The sequence below is a fragment of the Lathyrus oleraceus genome, chromosome 7 (assembly GCF_024323335.1).
Source record: "Lathyrus oleraceus cultivar Zhongwan6 chromosome 7, CAAS_Psat_ZW6_1.0, whole genome shotgun sequence".
Lineage (NCBI taxonomy): Eukaryota > Viridiplantae > Streptophyta > Magnoliopsida > Fabales > Fabaceae > Lathyrus > Lathyrus oleraceus.
Genome location: NC_066585.1, coordinates 76,579,308 through 76,591,392, shown reverse-complemented (window position 1 = coordinate 76,591,392; position 12,085 = coordinate 76,579,308).

Sequence of the window (12,085 nt, the reverse complement as noted above, 5' to 3'; positions counted from 1 at the left end):
GAAACACAAGTAGTTGTGGAAGAGCAACTTGCTCAAGTAGAACAAGACCAGCGTAGGTCAAGCAGGATACGTCACCTACTTGAGAGATATGGATATCTCATAACTGATCAAGGTGATGTATTACTCATGGATCAAGATGAGCTTGTGACCTACCAAGAGGCCATAACTAGTCCCGAGTCTGAGAAGTGGCTAGAAGCCATGAAATCTGAAATGGATTCCATGTACACAGACCAGGTTTGGACCTTGGTAGAGCCTCTTGTAGGAGTTAACCCTATAGGATGCAAGTGGGTCTTCAAAAAGAAGTCTGACATGGATGGTAAGGTACATACCTATAAGGCAAGACTGGTTGCAAAAGGATATAAACAAATTCATAGGGTTGACTATGATGAAACCTTTTCACCAGTTGCAATGCTTAAATCTGTTCGGATTTTACTTGCTATCGTTGCATATCATGATTATGAAATATGGAAGATGGATGTCAAAAGTACTTTCCTTAATGGGAATCTTCTTAAGGGTGTGTACATGATCCAACCTGAAGGATTTGACATACCAGAAGAAGCCCAAAAGATATATAAGTTACAAAGATCAAACTATGGATTGAAGCAAGCTTCTAGAAGCTGGAATCTTTGTTTTGATGAAATAGTAAAACAATATGGATTCATCAATAATGAAGATGAGCCTTGTGTCTATAAGAAGGTTAGTGGGAGCATGATCGTCTTCCTGGTATTATATGTAGATGATATATTACTCATTGGAAACGATGTCCCTACCCTACAACAAGTAAAGTCTTGGTTGGGGAAATGCTTTTCTATAAAGGACCTAGGTGAAGCAGCCTATATATTAGGAATTAGGATCTATAGAGATAGATCACATAAACTGCTTGGCCTAAGTCAGAGTACATACATAGACAAAGTGCTGAGACGCTTTAATATGCATGATCCCAAGAAAGGATTCATACTTATGCAATATGGCATGTGTCTATCAAAAACACAATCCCCTTCAACTAAGGAAGAAAGGGATCACATGAATAAGATTCCATATGCATCTACACTAGGATCTATCATGTATGCCATGTTATGTACTCGACCAGATGTCTTGTATGCTTTAAGTGCAACGAGTAGGTACCAATTTGATCCCGGTGATGCTCATTGGGTAGCTGTCAAGAATATCCTTAAGTATTTGAGAAGGACTAAGGACTTATTCTTGATATATGGAGGTCAGGAAGAGCTTGATGTAATTGGATACACCGATGCTAGCTTCCAGCCAGATAAGGATGACTTTAGATCGCAATCTGGTTATGTGTTTTTCTGAAATGGTGGCGATGTGAGCTGGGAAAGTTCAAAGCAAGATACAGTTGCTGATTCTACAATCAAGGCCGAGTATATTGCTGCCTCAAGTGCAGCAAAGGAAGTTGTTTGGATCAAAAAGTTCATTAGTGAACTTGGCATAATTCCTAGCATTGTGGATCCCATTGATCTCTATTGTGATAACAATGGTGCTATCTCACAAGCTAAGGAGCCTAGATCTCACCAACGATCCAAACACATGCTTAGGCGTTATCACCTCATTTGAGAGATAATAGATAGAGGAGATGTGAAAATATGCAAAGTACCCACACTTGACAATATTGTTGACCCACTAACAAAGCCTCTTGCATAACTGAAGCATGATGGCCATACTAGATCTATGGGCATTAGAGGTATGCCTAATTGGCTCTAGTGCTAGTGGGAGATTGTTGATGTAAGCTCTAGAGGCCAATACTTTTGGTACTTGTATCGAATTATTTATTAATAATAAAATGCTTTTTCTTTATTATGTTTGTTTAATAAAGTCCCTGGAATAGATAGTCTGTTTAATGTATCAAGTGTGACTTAATCATGAGATCCCGTTAAACATAAGGACATTATTCTTAAAGTATCTGCAATCGAGCTTTGTTGTGAAGTGGGATAACATTAAAGCATTAAGAATGTTATGTATATAGACTGATGATCACATCTCATGGATCATAGATAAGGAGTTATCAAGTCTTAAACATAGTATGAATATTAGGCGTAATATTTATACTAGATTGACCCGCAATGAGAATACCATATAGAATGTTATGCAAAGTGTCATACGTTATTCTCATGGTGATAGTGGTGTATACCACCCTTCGACCTGAAACCACTATGGACCCTAGATGTAGAGTCGAGTGCTTTATTGCTGATCAAGCATTGTCCGTAACTGGATGACCATAAAGACAATTTATGGGTACTCCACGAAGCATGATGAGGGACATGAGTGACCTAGATAGAATTTGCCCATCCTGCGTAACATGATAAATGTCTATGGGCCCAATATAGACATAAGGGCAAAAGGGTAATTGTACACATAAGTATTATCACAAAAGGATTTATCATATCACATGACATTTTCGTGTCTTGGGTAGCAGTGATGTGTTGCTAGATACCGCTCACTGTTTATTATGTTAAATACGTGATTTAATATAATTGCTAATGTTGCGAAAACCTACATGGTCACACACAAAAAGACTGATTGATGAGAGATATAGTAACTAAGGAACACCATAAGGTACGGTACATTTAAGTGAATTGTAGAACATCGTAAGGTACGGTGTACTTAAGTAGAATACGAAATATGGTAAGGTGTCACACGCTTAAGTGATTTTGGCATATCATAAGATATGGGCCACATACACTTAAGTGGGCTTTTTAGCTTCCATCCCACACAAGTGGTTCTATAAATAGAACCCTTGCGCAGAAGTATTTGTGCAGTTGTAATTTCGTTTCTCTATCTCTCACTCAAAGCCTTCATTAGTAGCATCTAGCACTGAGATTGAAGGAATTCGTTCGTGTGGACTGAGTAGAGGCGTTGTCACCATTCAACGTTCTTGATCGCTCCGTAGATCTGCATCAAAGGTTTCAATCGCCACAAGAGGTAACGATTATATCACTGATCATGCCCATTTGTAAGGATCACTAAAGGAGAAATTTTAAATTCCGCTGAGTTTTGGATCGTTATTCTCCTTCACCAACCTTATGCAATATCTATTGATTTATTCAAGTCAAATAGATTACTTTTGAAAATAATTTAGCTAGGTTTAATATGAAAATTAACTTTTCCAATGCATGATAAAAACTTTGAGTACTAAAAGATGTATATGATATGGAATTCATATACCTTAAATGATGAATATAATCTTGTGAACAAATTCATATATTCATAGATCTTTTTCTACTTCTTTTATAAGGTAATGTTGAACTTGTCTTCATCAAAACATGTTGGAAGCTTGTCTTCGGAATCTCCCCCTTTTTTTATGATGACTACTATGAAAATTGAGAAGCATAATGTTGATATCTTCAAAGTTATTTGTTTAGTGTTCTCCCTCTTGTAAGAACAAGATTTTGTTCTGCATCTAGCCTTATGTTTTGATGATAACAATTCATAGAGAATAATTTTATACCCTAATCAATTTGTTTAGTGTGCAAATACTAGATTCAAGTTTTGACTCTGAACGAATGACATGTGATTTCATCAGATTCTAAACCTAGTGCACTCTGAATTTGAGATACATGGTTTATAAGATAATCAAGCTCTGGATTGTGTACTTCAATGCTTCTGACTCTATGTACATCCAAAGCTTTGCAACTTTGATGCTTTTTTCGCTGATATACTCTGAGGCCCTGCTCTCTCAACAACTCTGAACTGTGTCACCAGACTCTAAAGACCAGGTTCTGATGAACCTTGTCAAGACTCTGAAGACCAAGGTTCTAAAGTTTCTCTCAACCAGATTCTTAATTTTCTCTTATGTATGCTTCATCACCTAACTACCAGAAGCCCTTGTATATTGAAGATAAGATTAAAAGGTTTTACGTAAGGGAAATAGTACACAATACAAGATCATATATTCCTTCCACTCACTAATTTTGTAGGTTAAGGATTGAACTATTGTACCATTTTGCCTCCCATTTATCATAAACCGTTATGCAAGGATACAACTGCATTTTTGTATTCCAACTCTACCATCCAACAGATCTTTTTATTGCCTATATAAAGAAGACTTAGAAGAATGAAACAATGTTACGTTATACATTCTAAGAATTCATCATCTACGTGAACAATGCACTTGTGAAATGCTTTGAGAGAAAATAAAACACACACTAGAACTTTTGTTCATACTCTTCATAGAATATATTTTGTGTGAGAAAGTTGTATTCATTTGTGTATTCTGCTTTTTGAGAAGCACTTTGTAAACACACCTTTATATTTTAATCTATTTGATTGTATTTTCCTTGAGTGACTAAGGTTTAGTCAGAATACTCAAGAAGACATTGACTGTAGATCTTTGTGTTGTAATCAGTTTGGATATAGTGGATTAAGTCCTTGTTGATAAGGAGAAATCACCTTGGCGGGTGGACTAGAGGTAGCTTAGTTAACAACAAACTAGGATATAAATAATTGTTTCTTTGTTTTCTGCTTGTTGTGTTGGGTTGAAAAAGTTTTCTTTCTTAGAAACTCAATTCAAACCCCCAATTTCTTGTGTTTCTTGTCACCTTCACCCCTTACTCTTATAACCATATGCTTGAATATCTCCCCCTAAACTTGATATATCTTCCTTTGAACAAAGAACAAAGCATACAAGCATATATAAAAAATCATACGAGTATTGCATTTCTCTCCCCCTTTGGCATTATCAAAAAGAAGGGGAGAAAATATATGATATATCATGAAAATAAAGATAAAGATATATAAATTATGGAACACAAATTATAGACTATAATTTATGGTAAACATAGAATGTAACACATAACATGATTCATAGTCTAGAATCATGAAACATAATACATAACTGAATCTATAGTCTAGAAACATAACATAATTCATAGTATAGAAACATAACACATAATACATAACAAGACAAACATAGTTCTTAAAACATAAAGAAACACAAGCATAAAAATAACATGAAAGTGATATCTTGGTTCATATCATCATTGTAGTTATCTTGGTCTTCATCTTGTTAGATAAAAGGGTAATGATAAGGTTGAACTTCATATGGAGGCATGTTCATCTGTGTATAGAGTTGAGAAATATGGTTGCTAATGCTTGTGTTCACCTAGTGCATATAATAAAGCACTTGATGGTTGGAAACTTCTTGTTGTTTTATTTCTCGTGGAGGTGTAATATGTGTGATAGTTCTAGCAACCAGATCATACTTAACTCTTGTTTTGGTGTTACAAACTTTCCTTGGAGTGATCTCATTTTCTGGAGGTACCATCTCCACTTTCTTTTCAGATGTCAGATTAATGTTATTCTTCTTGAAGACAAAATATAACCAATATGCATATGGAAGACTAGAACAAAATTCATCATGAGTTTCCATGTGATGCATTACCACATATGCCCAATTTACCCGAATGTTGTTCTTGATCGCATAAAACAGATGCATCTCACAGTCATTAACAGTTGAAAAATTGGAAAATTTTGGCACAATCACATAGGCAAGATAATAATGAATTAGCCTATCATCTATAGTGAAAATTCCAACAGACCATGAGTTTTTCTCAGGATTACCTCCAACAATTTTCTTACTTTTCTGAAGAAACTCACACTCAAAGATTCTTGTTATTCCATAATAAAATTATCTTTTATCATAACCAGGTAAATTAACATTAAAATTCAACCTAATATCATCCCTTGTATAATGTATTCCAAGTGCTTCCCCCAATTCTTTAACAGTAAAGGAAATTGGGACTCCTTTCACATTTGAATTAATAACATCATTTTTCAAACACATATTGCGGTAAAATACTCTAACCAAATCAGGGTAATAGGTTCCATAACTTTAACTAAGTCGTGAATTTCTTGAGCTCTTAACAAAGTAGGAAAACTAAAACATTTTGAACGAAATTTATCAAGACTACCAAACCTTGGAGCAAGAAGCAATTTTATTTGATATAATTCCTTAAACCTTTCCCTTTGTTTCTTGGATGGAACAAGCATTTTTTATTCATCAGATTGCTTGGATGAGGAAGCTTTGTCCCCGCCTTTCCTTGATTGAGACATAGTTGAGTAGAGGAAATGGGGTTTTGAGATGAAGATGAATTTTTTAGAAGATGGGTGTGCCTCTTCCAATTTTGAGAGAGGGAGTATGTTGAAAGTTTTGAGTGGCTAGGGTTACAAGAGAGTAAAAGTTGCTTTTATGTGGATGAGAGTTAAAGAAAATGATTGGACTAAAAGTTGGCAAATAAATAAAATACAGTAAAGCAAAAAAATTAGAAACCATTTCTGTGACAATCAGTTGCATAAAGCAAAGTCGATTATCAGACACTCTGCCAAGCAAAAAAGTGTATTTTCTATGCATGACAACCAAATTTCACTTTATGATAATCGATTGCATGCTGAGAAATTTTAAAAAAAATATTTTTAATGCATGTTACCATAGAAATCAAGAAGAAGATAATAATAACAAATAAAACAAAACACATAATGTTTATATAGTGACATAAAAACTATGATAAGTACTTTATGTACCTTTGAATACTTCATGTAAGCGATATTGATGGATCTTTTAGATGTCGTGTTCGTTCAAAGTTCCAAGTTCTCTCTGAATCTTGAAGAAAGGTTCTTTAGCAAGTGGTTTCGTGAAAATGTCTGTCAGTTGATTATGAGTATCCACATTATTTACATCCACATATCCTTTGAGTACATGATCACAAAGATAGTGATGTCGAATATCTATGTGTTAGGTCTGAGGGTGCGTGATAGGATTTTTTGTAATGTTAATGGCACTGGTGTTGTCGCATCTAAGTGGAATGCATCTAATGTTGAGTCCATAATCATAAAGTTATTGCTTAAGTCATAGAACCTGAGCGCAACAACTTCTTACTGTTATGTATTCACCTTCTTCCATTTTATGTGCAACACACACTTGTTTCTTACAAGACCAAGACACTAATGAATTCCAAGATGTGGCATGTACCACTAGTGATTTTATGATTAGATTTAAATCCTACATAGTCATAGTTAGAATAACCAATTAAAGTACATGTACTTACTTTTGGATACCATAGGCTGACATTTATAGTTCCCTTTAGATACTTCATGATTCGTCTCACGGCGGTGAGGTGAGATTCCTTTGGATTTGATTGAAAGCATGCATACAAAAAAACACTAAACATAATGTCGGGACAATTTTTTTTAAATAAAGCAAGGATCCGATCATATATTTACATTTTGGAATGTCTATGGAAGTACCAAATTCATCTTGATCTACATATGTTCTAGAGCCCATTGGAGTATACATTTCTTTGCAAGTATCCATGTCAAACCTTTACAATAACTCCTTCAGTACTTTGATTGGTTGATGAATATTCCATTATTTTGTTGATTAATTTGAAGTCCAAGAAAGTAATTCAATGTTCCTATCATGGACATTTTGAATTCACCTTGCATCATCCTTGAGAATTATTCACATAGGGCTTCATTTGTTGAACTGAATATAATATCTTAAAGATGGACTTGTACTAAAAAAGTGTGATCGTCATTCTTCTTAATGAACAATGTTGTATCTATATTTCCTTTGATAAAGCCTCTTTCGATTAGGAAATTGCTTAGTCGATCATACCAAGCCCTTGGTGCTTGTTTTAGTCCATATAGTGCTTTCCTTAACTTGTATACATGCAACGGATGTTTGGAATATTCAAAGCCCAGAGGTTGTTCAACATAAACCTCTTCATTTATGTATCCATTCAAGAAAGCACTTTTGACGTCCGTTTGGTATAACTTAAAGCTCAGTGAGCAAGAATAAGCAAGTAAAACACGAATGGCTTATAACCTTACTACGGGAGAGAATGTTTCGTCAAAATCATTTCTTTCTTCTTGGTTGTATCCTTGTGTCACTGGCATTTCCTTGTTACAAACAATTATCCCGTTTTCATCAAGCTTGTTCTTGAACACCTATTTTGTCCCAATGATGTGTTTGTCATTAGATCTAGGAACAAGTTCCCAAACTTTATTTCTTTGAAACTAGTCCAATTCTTCTTGCATGGAAAGAATCCATTGATCATCTTCTAGAGCATCATTGATCTTGGAAGGTTCTATTTGTGAAACAAAAGTCATGTTCATACATGCATCATTTAGCTCCAACCTTGTTGTTACTCCTTTGCTAATATCACTAATGATATTGTTAATTGGATTATCTCTATGAGTTATCCATTCTTTAGGTAGACTATTTTGTTGAATGGTTTCTTCATGATGCCTGGATTGTTCCTCGTGACTTTTCTTTCTATGTTCTTCATTGGTTACATCTATTATATCATCATTATCACAACATACAACTTGATCCTCCTCAGAGGGGTTAGTTTCATCAAGAGAAACATGCAAAGATTCTTATATAATTAAAGTTATTTTATTATATACTATATAAGCCTTACTAGAGAGAGAGAGTATCCAAGAAATATACCTTCGTCGGATTTCTCATCCAACTTACCAAGGTTGTCTTTTTGTCATAATTGAGAATAAAATGTTTACACCCAAAGACATGAAAGTGAGCAATGTTGGGTTTCCTTCCTTTGAAAAGTTCATAAGGAGTCTTTTTCAAAATAGGCCTAATGATCACCTAGTTACTTACATAACACGTTGAGTTAACCACGTCCGACCAAAAGTACTTCGGTAGATTCGAGTCACTTAGCATGGTTCTTGCAAGTTCGATTAGGGATCGATTCTTTCTTTCCACCACTCCATTTTGTTGAGGAGTTCTTAGTGCTGAAAAATTATGGAAGATGCCATTTTCCTCACAAAACTCTTCAAATGAAGCATTTTGAAACTCTCCACCATGATAACTTCTTATAGATGCAATCTTCATGGACTTCTCATTTTTCACTTGTTTATCATACTTCTCGAATGCTTTGAACACATGACTTTTCTGCACCAAAAATAAAGTCCAAGAAAATCTAGAGAAATCATTGATAGTTACTAAAGTATATACATTACCTCCAAATCTTTTTGTCATTGATGGACCAAAAAAATCCATGTTAAGGAGTTAGAGTGGCCTTGTAGTTTTCACCATATTCTTGGGTTTGAAAGTTGATTTTGTTTGCTTTCCCTTTTGACATGCATCACATGATTTGTCTTTGATGAACTTAATCTTTGGTAATCCAATAACAAGACCATTCTTTACTAGTTTGTAAAAATGATCCATATGAATATGAGAAATTCTCTTATGCCAAACCCAAGAGTCATTATTTTATACCATATGGCATTTTAACTTTAAAGATAGATCATATAAAAATATTATTGACTCTCTTACCCATAAGTTTTACCTCATGAGTGACTTCAGCTTCAATCAAGCATTCATCTTTGGTGAATTTGATTTTGAAGCCTTTGTCATAAAATTGGCTTATAATTAGAAAGATGGTGAACCAACTTTGCATATGCCAAGGATTTGTCCTTTGTTATTGTCACCATATGTGACATATCCATTGGCTTACATAAATATACTTGGCAGTTAGTTTACATCACTGGTCATGTGCTTAGAACACTCATTATCAAGATACCATAGGTTTGAAGTGGTTTTCAAGCAAACCTGCAAAACATATTAAGTTTTGTTAGGTGCCCAAATTGTCCTGGGTCCTTGGTAATTATTTCCATTTTTAACCCACACATAATGCCTACTTAGAACATTAAAGTTCTTTACATAGCATGCATTAGGTGTGTGGCCTTGTAAACCACAATAGAAACATGCAGGAACAAAGAGACTCCTATATCTAGGTACATAAGGTTTTGTTTTAACAAAACTTTTCTTTGTTTTAACAAAACTCTTTCTAGGACAATGATGATGAGTATTTTGCACTTGTTTTTCTTTCCTTTGATTGAATTGATCTTTTTCCTTGACAAAGATAATTTTATTTGTACTCGGTTTATCAAATTTTGAATAGCTAATACCACTTTTATCATCCGAATATCTTTTCCTACTCAAAATATCTTCCAATCCGATTTGTCCCTTTTCATATCTTTCGATAACTCCTTTTAGTTGGACAATTTGAAAGCAAAGAAAATTACAAATTTTGCATGCAAAATTCTATTTTTCTTTTTCAATTTTTTTTTGCTTTGTGTCAATTTTATTTTCTAAAGATAAAACTTGTTTCTTTTTTTTACACCTTTTTGTATATACTTTTGCATTCATCAAGTAATTCATTAATATCACCACCATCGTCATCACAAAAATCATAATTATGACTAATCTCTTATGTTTCATCATCAAAATAATGTGACGCCATTAGAGCAAAGTTTTCACATTCTTCATTTTCTGAATCGGAAGATGAACTTACTTCATTATCATCCCATTTTATGTAGGCTCTTCTTGGTTTGGGGTCCTTCTTCCCTTTGAAGTCCTTTTCTTGTCATGTTTCGGACAATCCGACTTGATGTAACCTTTCTTTCCACATCCATGGTGAAGGTGACAAGAAACACAAGGATCTAATATTTTCAACTACTCTGAACTCTACTATGCTCCTCTCGACGTCCTTATGCTAGCTTATTTTAAAGTACATTTCACGTACTCTAGCTAAAGACCTTCAATGATTACCTGTACCATTAGTAGTTTCAATATTCAATGGATCTATTCTCAGTATCTATATAAGAAGAAGATTAAAAACATTCAAAGTTAGTCTCTGACCAAGAATGAGTGGGGTTGAAGAATACGTGAATACGTTCACAAAGAAGTGATACAAGTTCATAGTATTGGTTGAGAGAGAGACCGTGTTTATATAGAAAACACGGATAAAAGAAACTCACACTAAATGGAAAATATAACCATAAGGGTTAAGTGTGTGAGAGTAGAGGTGAAAATGATCAAGAAGATCATCAGAACAGAAAGGAACCACAAAGAAGGAAATACGTGCTTGAATAGAAGAAGATTGAAAAATTAAATCTTCCCTGTTTAGGAGCAATCAAATTATATTCTGCTCAACAGTGTGTAACCTTTGTATATCTGCTTAACTAAGAAGCACACACATGAACACAAGGTTAATATCAGACTCTTTTGTTAAGAGAATCTAAAGACTATATCCGATGTGCTCAGAGTAAGTCTTTTTCTGTTAGATTAAGCAAAGAAGTCTCTTATTGAATGCTTGAGCAAAGAAGTCTCTTTCTTAATAGATTGAGCATTGAAGTCTCATGCTTGCGGAAAGAGCAGGAAGTCCCGAACGGGTTATTTAGGTATTGAAGTCTCATGCTTGTAGGCAGAGCAGAAGTATATTTCAAGGATTGATTGAGCATTTAAGTATCATGCTCGAGGGCAGAGTAAAATTATCTTTCCATGGGATTGAGCAGGAAGTCTTGAATGAGTTGTTTTAGAAATGAAGTCTCTTCTTAAGGGCTTGAGCATAAGTCTCTTTCTAGTTTGATAGAGCAAATTGTAATCTGTTGATTATAGTGAAAATCTCTTGTGTTGCAAGGGGACTGAACTACTTTCGGTTTGAGAGGAACCATGATATATTGTGTGTCTCTTTATTTACTTCTGCATTTATATTCCGTTGTGCAACAGACTCTGATATGATTCAGCTTTCTTTGAAGTTTCCTCCATTAGTTACAAATTGGAAACTACATAAGGTAAAGAAAGATGAGCCGAAGAGATCAAAAAACTTGTTTCTACTTTAAGTCACTTGTTTTGTGAGTATGAAAGGATTTTTAATCTTTAAGACTGACTCGTGGATCAAGTGTACTTGTTGGAGAAATCAAGAAACATTTTATACTTTAAGTCATTTTCTTTGTGAGTATGAAAGAATTACTTAATCATTAAGACTAACTCATGGGGTAAATGTGCTTCCTGCAGAAATCAAGGTTTAATCTTGATCTGCTTGGTTAAAAGGAAGATTGAGTAAACTTCCAGATTCTCAAAAGTTAGAAAAACCAGAAGAAGCTTATGTTTGAGAAAATTCTAATGAGGATTCTGATGATGTGGAAATGACCTTCCTTTTTCAAGAGATTTCAATAGATTACCAAGAGTAACAAGAGACTCTCTGGTAAAAGCTCTAACTTTAGAGGTTTCTATTTCAAAATTAGAGAAAATGATCAGAAGATC